Source organism: Gossypium hirsutum, chromosome A04, assembly GCF_007990345.1.
Source record: "Gossypium hirsutum isolate 1008001.06 chromosome A04, Gossypium_hirsutum_v2.1, whole genome shotgun sequence".
NCBI classification, from domain to species: domain Eukaryota; kingdom Viridiplantae; phylum Streptophyta; class Magnoliopsida; order Malvales; family Malvaceae; genus Gossypium; species Gossypium hirsutum.
The window spans coordinates 65,000,950-65,010,892 of record NC_053427.1 but is presented as its reverse complement, the minus strand read 5'-3'; positions in this window follow the sequence as shown (position 1 = coordinate 65,010,892).

Here is a 9,943-nt window from a genome sequence, read left to right as displayed (position 1 = left end):
TAAATTCAATTTGCCTCACGAAAGGACTCAAACACAGAACTAAAGGTACGCTAACACCTTATCACAAAACCAACAAGCTCATTCTGTCCTAAGTTGACCAAAAATAATACTTAATCAAATGAAAAAGAATAGGCTTAAAAACAAAAATAACAGAATTTTCCAAAAAGTGATTTTTGAACCAAAGACCCCCAACACACAACCAAAATGCTTAACCACTAAAGCAAATACTGGCTGAGGATAGAATTTAGCAAATCATAAATTCAAATTTTTGAGGTGTTACAACTCTCCCCCTAAAAGAAATTTTGGTCTCGAAATTTATCTAGTTCAAACAGATGCAGTTATTGTTACCGAATCGAGTCTTCAAGTTCCCTAGTGGCTTCCTTAGTGTTATGATTCTGCCACCGAACCTTAACTAAGGGTATGGTTTTCCTCCTTAAGATCTTAATGTCTCGATCCAGAATCTGAATCGGCTTCTCTTCGAAGGTCAAATCCAGTCTAACCTTAATCTCTTTAACATATACAATATGAAATGGATCAGATCGATACCGCTTCAACATGGAGATGTAGAACACATCATTAATACGGTCCAACTCTGAAGGTAGTTCTAACTGATAAGCAATCGATCCCACACATTTTAGAATTCAATACAACCCAATGAACCTAAGCTCAACTTACCCTTACGTTCAAACTGAATGACCTTCTTCCATGGAGATACCTTAAAAAAAACTCGATCACCCATAGAATGCTCGATATCTCTCCTCTTCAGATCTGAATAAGACTTCAGTCTATCAAAAGCTGCCTTCAGACGATCTCAAATCAGTCTAACCTTACCCTTAGTCTCAGAAACCAACTCAGGGCCCAAAACCTATCACTCACCCAACTCAGTCCAACACAACTTGATATGACACTGACGATCATACAGAGCCTCGTAAGGTGCCATCTGAATAGTGGACTAAAATTTGTTATTATATGCAAACTCAGCCAGTGATAGAAACTCCTCCAAACTACCTTGAAAATAAATTACACAACTCCGTACCATATCCTCTAGTATCTGAATCACCTTATTAAATTGTCCATCTATTTGAGGATAGAACGCAATACTGAAGTTTAATCTAGTACCCAGAGCCTTATGAAGTTTCTTCTAGAATCGAGAAGTGAATCAAGGATCCCTATAAAAAATAGTTGAAATCGGAACCCTCGTGAAGTTTAACAATCTCAAAAATATAAAACTTAGCCAATTTTTGTGAAGAATAATCAGTCTTGACCTAAAAGAAGTGAGCAGACTTGGTCAAACGATCTACGATGACCCAAATAAAATCCTTCTTAGTGGGTGTTAAGGGCAACCCACTAATAAAGTCCATAGTTACTCGTACCTATTTCCAAAGTAGAATATTAATGAGTTGGAGCAAACTTGAAGGCAATTGGTGCTCAGCCTTACCTTGCTGGCAAGTTAGAAAATAAGAGACGAAGTCAATTACCTCATGTTTCAAACTCGGCCACCAGTATAACTTTCGGAGGTCTCGATACTTCTTATTTCCGCTGGGATAACATAAGGGTTACTATGCGCTTCCTGCAGAATAGATTGCCTCAAATCAAAGTCATTAGGCACACAAACCCGGCCTCGGAAACACAAAACTCCATCACTGTTTAGCCCATTAGAATTATCACATTCTTCAACTGATGGAACCACAGAATCAAAAAGTCATCCCCAATCTGCTTAACCTAAATTTGATCAATCCAAGTCGGTTTAACTTACAACTCGTCTAACAGACTCCCATCATCAAACAAACTTAGGCGAGTAAACATCGCCCTCAAATCAGACATTGCTCTATGACTAATAACATCGGCCATAACATTGGCCTTATCGGGATGATACTCAATAGTGTAGTTGTAGTCCTTAAGCAACTCAATCCATCTACGTTGCCTGAGGTTCAACTCCTTCTGAGTAAGGAGATACTTGTGATCAGTATAAATGATACATCTCTTACCATACAGATAATTCCTCCATATTTTGAAGGCGAAGATAACCACAACCAGTTTAAGATCATGCGTAGGATTGTTGTCTTTATGTGGCTTAAGCTGTCGGGATGCAGAAGCCACTACCTTACCTTCTTGCATGAAAATACAGTCTAATCCAACATGTGATGTAGCATTGTAAACTACGAATTCTTTACTAGATTCAGGCTGTATCAGAATGACAGACTAAGCCAAAACAGATTTGAACTTCTCGAAGCTCAATTGTTTCTTATCAGTCTAGACAAATAGTGCATTCTTACGCAACAACTTAGTTAGATGAATTGTGATAAGTGAAAATGCTTAGTTAGATGAATTGTGATAAGTGAAAATCCCTAAACAAATCTTCGGTAATAACTCGCTAAACCAAGGAAGTTACAAATCTCAGATACATTCCTAAATTATTTCCGCTCTAGCACAACCTCGATTTTCTTAGGATCAATTCGGATCCCCTTAGCAGAAACTGCATGACCCAGAAAAGTTCTTCTCTTAACTAGAACTCCCATTTGCTGAACTTAGCATAAAGCTTTTTCACACGGAGTCTCTGAAGAATTACTCTAAGATGCTCATCATAATCGTCCTCAGTCTTAAAGTATACCAAAATGTTGTTGATGAATACCTACCAAAATGTTGTTGATGAATACCACGATGAACTAATCCAAATACGACTGGAAAACTCAATTGTAAGGTTCATGAATGCAACCAAAACATTTTTCAAACCAAAGAGAATGACTAGGAACTTGTAGTGCCCATAACGAGTCCTAAAAGTAGTCTTATGAATGTCAGCCTCCTTAACCTTAAGCTGATGGTACCCAGAACGGAGATCTATCCTAGAGAACATAGAGGCCCCACGAAACTGATCAAAAAGTCTGTCAATCCTCAGGAGTGAGTACTTATTCTTTACTATTAATTTATTCAGTTGACGGTAATCTACACACATCCTCATTGTACTATTATTTTTATCTACGAACAGAACTGATGCTCCCCACGAAGACACATTAAGCCGAATGAACCCTTGATAGAGAACTCCTGAAGTTAAGCTTTCAGTTCCATAAGCTCTTTTGGTGCCATACAGTAAGGAGTAATAGACACTGAAGATGTACCCAGTTGTACCTTGATACCAAAATCAATCTCTCAATCCAGAGGTAACCTTGACGATTTCTCGAGAAAGACATCCAGAAACTCTCTAACTGTCCGAATATGCCCAACAGACGAATCTATAAAACTCGAATTATAGACAAAGGTTAGAAATGCATCACACCCTTTTCGTACCAACTTTTCGGCAATTAGAGTGGGGATCACATTGAAAAGGTAATATTGATGCTTGTTGATCATAACAACCTCTAAATCATCTACAGATCTCAAAGTTACCCTCTTAGGCACACAGTCCAAGCTGACTCAATACTCCACGAGCTAATTCATTCCTAGTATCAGATCAAATTGTCCAAACCGTAACTCTATCAGATTAGTCGGAAACACAACACCTTGTATCTCTAGCGGTACTATCTTATAAACCCTATCAATCTGAACTAACTGATCCAAGGGACTAATCATAGAAACCCAACTAAAAGTGCTCTCAACAGAAATAACCAAGTTCACAGAAATAGAGCTAGCTATATAGGAGTGTGTTGAACCTATAACTATTAGTTCAAAGCATAATACAAAATTAATAAAAAATGTATTAGTGATAATGTCTCTGATGTCTCTGTCGTCACGGAGCCTAACCACATATACTAAAGCAGACTGCCTAGCCTTAGTTAGATTATCTCCTCTACATAATGTTCTCTAACCCCTACCCTGTCCATTACCAGCTTTGGCCTGACCACAACCTCTAGATGGCTGTTGTACTTCCCTTTGGGGCTGAACAAAACCTAGAGCTGGAGCTTACACCTGATAAGAATGGAGTGGACAATCCTTGATGTAGTTTTCCGATGACCCACATTGCAAATAAGCTCCAAACCTCCTCCAATATTCATCCGCATAACACTTGCCATAGTCTCCACATACTCGTGTCTTAGTAATTGCAACTTGCGCTTCAACCCTCAGAGACTCATCAAACTTGTCATGTTTCTTAGGCTATTGAACAGAATTAGAGGGATCTAAATCCCTCTTAGTCTTACCTCTCTCTTGGTCCTTCTTTTTACGCTTAGTGCGCTTAACCTCCTCATCGATGTTCACCTTATCTACTAAGACAACAAAAATCCACTCCTTCTGTGGAGCTATCAAAACTTTAAAGTCATACCTTAGCACTTCCTCAAACCGAATGCTCTTATCGTAGTCAGTTGATATAAGCCCACGAGCATATCTACTCAATCTCATAAACTCAGCCTCATAATTAGCCACAGTCATATCCCCATGAGTAAGGCCCATAAACTCACATCTACGAGCCTCAACATGCTTGCACTAGAAGGCTTTCTTAAAATACTCTTAAGAAATCTAATCTGGCTAAGTACCCTCCTCAATGGTTAGCCACCATTGATAAGCTTCATCGCAAAGCAAAAACACTGCACCTTTCAATTTATGCTCAAGGGTGCAGTCGATACCATTCATGATCCTTTTAGTGGCCTCCAACCAATATTTGGCCACCGTCGAGGCAACTCTAATGACGCCACTAAACAACTTAAAACCATTAAACTAGAGTCATTTAGTTACTATTCCACGGCTCCTAGATCCAGTATAAGTCCCAGCGACCATCTCCAAAACTCTCAACATGGCTTGGAACAATGCGTTGTCCCTAGCCGTATGAGTTTAATACCTAGTCTTCATAGTAGGCGTACTCGGTGTTTCACTTGTATCCAGATTGGGCATACTACACATCGAGAATGGTTCAGCTTGAACCCTCTTCGATGCTTGTTGCACCCACAGGTATCGCGTCCATGAGTTCCACATGTACTCATTTTATGTTTATCTACATTATAGAGTTTTATGTATTAGTTCCAATGTTTATTAACTACTATTTTATGCTCGGGAAGTTATCAGAATAATTTACGGAGTTGCTACACACTCTAACTGTCATAAAGTAATTCTAATCATTTTAGAGTTTTTCTATACTAAAATTTTAACTAAGTCAGAAGTACTTACAGGATCGGCACCAAAGACTCAGTATTCTAGAGACCTACTTTTTATATTTAAATAGAAACGAATTATTTTAAAACAATTTTCACAAAATTTTGAACCCAAAATTCACAGTCCGAGTTTTGTAACCTAACTTTGATACTACCAAATGTAACGCCCCAAACCCAACCTAGGCCTTATGGCCAGATCTGAAGATGTTACTGCATGTTCATTTGAAAACCCAAAATTCATTTTTTATGAAAAAACATTGTCAGCTTTTATTATGTAAAAATTCAATTTGTTTGCAAGCATATCTTCCTTAACCCTTTTAGCAAAAGCGTTGTTTATATACATATTTAAATATTTCATAAGCATTTAAGTTTACAGCGGAAAAATCTTATTTGAGTCCATTTTCGAAAACATGGATTGTTATAGTGAAATCAAACATTTCACATATCCAATTTTAAGCCCACTAAAATGGTAAAACAATTAAAATAAAAAAAATAAACAGTCCCAAAAACTTCTCAAACAGTCCATCAAAATCAAAGTATTATAAACCAACCATTTTGCATATTTTAGCAAAAGCAGTAACTGAGCTCCTGTCACACTGATCTGTTCTAAGTCTAAGGGTTACCTGAAAGTAACAGACAAAGAGAGAGTGAGTTTTCGAAACTCAGTGTGTAACAATATCATATTATCATTATAAATTAATCAAATAGATATCATAAATAGAAATCGTGTCAGAACATAACATATGCATATTTACTATCCTACCCCCATCCACTACACACCATCTCTGACCAATTCAACACACCATATAGGATATTAAATAACCATTCAGCACAATGCACATATAGAATATATCAGATATCAGAATACACATGCTGTCATAATAGATATAGATCATACACAATATTTTTCAGATCATACATAGTATATTACAGAATTTACTTATCACATATCATTCCTAACATGCGTACATATATCTAATCTTATGCTATCAGATAATCAAAATTTGTATTTTATAGCTTAATTCATAACATACAGACCCTACGGAAGGCCTATGTTCAACCCAAACGACTTCTAAAGCCCTAGAGAATTTTTTTAGATTTTTTACCCCACATGCCTGTGTGGCCCACACAGCCCAATTAGTCCAAATCGTGTCGCTTAACAGTTTCGAACAGAGCCTATCACACAGTCGTACGTCATACACGGCCTACCACACATCTGTGTAGCATCAACAATACAGATTTTTGGTTTTCGTCGTTCGCTGATTTTCGGGATTTTTGTTACACACCTAGTTCGATTACGTTACAGAACACCCACGACACTCGCAGAACCTAAAAACAAGATTCAATCGACTAATTTAACAATGATTCACAAATTTAAATCAAGAATTGAACACAAATGTAAAGCATGTTCGAACATTTACCGATAACTGAACAACCACCACGCGATACTTAAATCACTGGAGAAACACCAAAGATCTCACGATTCTCCCTTAATTGAGCATTAAAAAGATCAAACACAATCAATAATCTCACCCATTACAATGAATAATGAAAACCCCAACTTACTCATCAACTATCAAAAAATAAAATACTTCACCTACCTCGAGTTCGTGCAGAATCAAAATAGCAAAATTGGATTTGAAAGACAGCAGAGTTACGAATAGAATAGAATTGATGAATGGAAGAAAGAAAAAAAATCAAGATTTAACTTGAGTTTGATTGGGAGGAAAATAACATGAAGGAACTACAAGAAAAACAACAAAAAGAAATAAAAAAAAAGTAGGGGAAAAAAAGAACGTGCATAATGGGAGTAGATCTTTTGGGAAACAAAATTAGAAAATAAAATAAAATAAAATAATAGTATTTTAATAATATAACACTATTTTATTTAAAATAAAATCAAAATCCTAACCAACCTCCTAACTGATAAGTTATCATCTTTTCAAGAATTTTAATTCAAATCAAACACCACCACTTGGGCGGCACCCAAAGGTTGACAACAATAAATTCAATTTTGCTCCCGAAGGGACTTGAACACAAAACCAAATATATGCTAACACCTTACCACTGAACCAGCAAACTCATTTTGTCCTAAGTTGACCAAAAATAATACTTAAGTCAAATGAAAGAGGATAAGTTTAATAAAAAAAATAACAGAATTTTCCAAAAAGTGAGATCTAAACATAAGACCCCCAACATACAACCAAAACACTTAACCACTGAAGTAGATACTGACTAATGATAGAATTTAGCAAATCATAAATTCAAATTTTTGGGGCGTTACATTTATATTGTTCAATATTTTCATTTGAGTCTTGTTTGTTTTAAAATCCATTTACATACAACTTGTTTCAATCCTTTTGAAAATTCAACAATGTCCCAAACCTTTTTTTTTTGTTCCAGAGATTTGATCTCATCTCCCATGGCATTTAGCTATTTATCAGAGTCATCATTATTTATGGCTTGTAAAAACAAAATTGAATCTTTATTGATTCCAATATCAAAATTTAACTCTTGCAAATAAGCCACATAAACATTAACAATTACCAATTACCAATTACCAATTTTCTCTTTCTTTGAGATCTTCATAATGGCATTATTTGTGGTTCTTTTTCATCAGACATTTGTGAGTTTTTGATGTGATTCTAGTCACATCATGTGACTCGACAAGAAACACTCAGGATTGACCCAAGCGTGAAGGGCCAAAACTAAAATGAAATCCTTCAAATATTTTCATGTTTTGTTGTTTTAACATGTTAGGTGTCATGTTATTTGTTATTTAAATTATTCCACAGGTTTGAATGTTTTCATTTGTTTTATTATTTTTAAGTTGTTAAATTAGTTTTCATGCGAGTGTTATTTTACCATGTTTGAGTCATTTGTTCTTAAATATTGCTTATGTGTGTGATTGTCTGAGTGTCATGGTATGGATATGTGTATATGAGTGTGAGTCAAAGTATAGTTTCTAAATTCTTGGCTGAATTTTGAGTGAAGAAATTATGCTTAAGTGTTGCCTATTTATACCTAATGTAGGTGACCATTCATTGCTGAAATGCATGCACAAAAGAACCTTCCAGAATCTTCATGAATAAAGCTTTCAATAATGTTCATGTGGCTATTCATATGGTGTGCAAGATACATGTCAACATGCATTCCTTAAAGGTGAAGGATTCATGACAATAATGCAAGTGCGTGGACGATAGAAATATGGAAGATGAATTCATCAGATTCAAGTTGTCCATTCAAGTATTCAAGATGCATTAAATCCTCAAATTAAGCTGTACATGAGTCATGCAATGTACTTTCGTACCAGGGGGATTTTTGGAAATTAAAGGGCTACACCTACATTGAACTGGATGAATACTTCCTAGCTAAGCATGCATGAATGCCCAAGTGAAGGCACATTACATTTATTCGGCCAAGCATGCACCTAAGATCAAGCATGAACTGAATTTACTTAATGAAGTGTGGACACGTTGATGTTTAGTGTGAACAACTTAAGTGTTAGGTGTGAATGTGTTTATGTTAGTGTGAATTCATTTTATGCCAAATTTGAATGGCCATTTTAGGTGCTATATAAATCATGTAAAAGGCATTTCATGGGTAGACCATTTTAATACAAAGACTTTTATTTGTGAGAATTTCTCTCCAAGGTTCTTAACCGAACTTATTTGAACTTATCAAACTTTCTTCGAGTTTGTGGCGTTCAACCCTTTGACTTATCACTTCGTTTACTACCCTAAAGTGTGGTGTCTTCGTTATACCAAGGTTCTAGTGTTTCTCAAATTTACTTTGGTCGATTTTGATTATAACTTTGGTTCTGTAAAATATTCAAATGCTACGGGTCGCGGTTTTGACCAACCTTTGAACCTATTCAAGATGATCCTTCAAAACAAGCAATTTTTTGAACTATCCTAAGTCCCGAGAAATTACACCAGTCAGCTTCTTTTAGGAGTGTTCCATTATTTAAATGTTGTTCAACAGTATTAAGACATTCATTATTTGTTGGAACAATATTTGTGGTAGTTGTGGATAAATAAACATTTATAAGTGTAGGAAAACCTACTCTGATTTATTTTATATCCACAACTTATTTTGAAACACTCTCACTAACTTTGCTATGCTCAAGGAATATAGCAAATGGACCCAAATGTTTATCCCAATTTAATGTATTTCTCATAATATTTATCACCTTTACTTGATCATACTATTTTTCACCTTTTTATCTATTTGCTATTTAACCACATTAATGTATACCTCAATGCCATTTATTGACTAAAAATTTTCATCAAGAAAATAGATAAAAAAATCGTGAAAAATCATCAATAAATATGATAAAATACTTTCTCAACTAAAAGATAGAACATAAAAGGTCAAACATATATTGGTGTGCATTATGTCAAGAAGTTGGGTACTTTTTGTGACACTTTTCTTAGTATCTTTTGGTTTGTTTTCTCTTAATGCAATCCAATCATACACCAAAATCAATAAAAATCTAGATTTGGTAGAATCTCATTCTTTACTAATCTTTCTAACCTTTCTTTGGATACATTACCCAAACGTTTAGGACACAAATAAGCAAAATTTTCATTTATCATACTACGCTTCATTCCAACATTGATAAGATTAACAAGTAAGGATTCCGCGAAAACATTATCAAGTTTCAATTTATATAAACCATCAACAAGGTTTCCTAAACCTAAAATAATATTATTATTAAATAAATTGAAATAACCATGTCCAAACTTAACATTAAACCCAGAAACATCAAGTTTTGAAATAGATATAAGGTTCCAAGAAATTGAAAGTACATGAAGAGTCTGAAATAGGTTTAAGTGATAACCAGTATCTAAGACCAAACAATA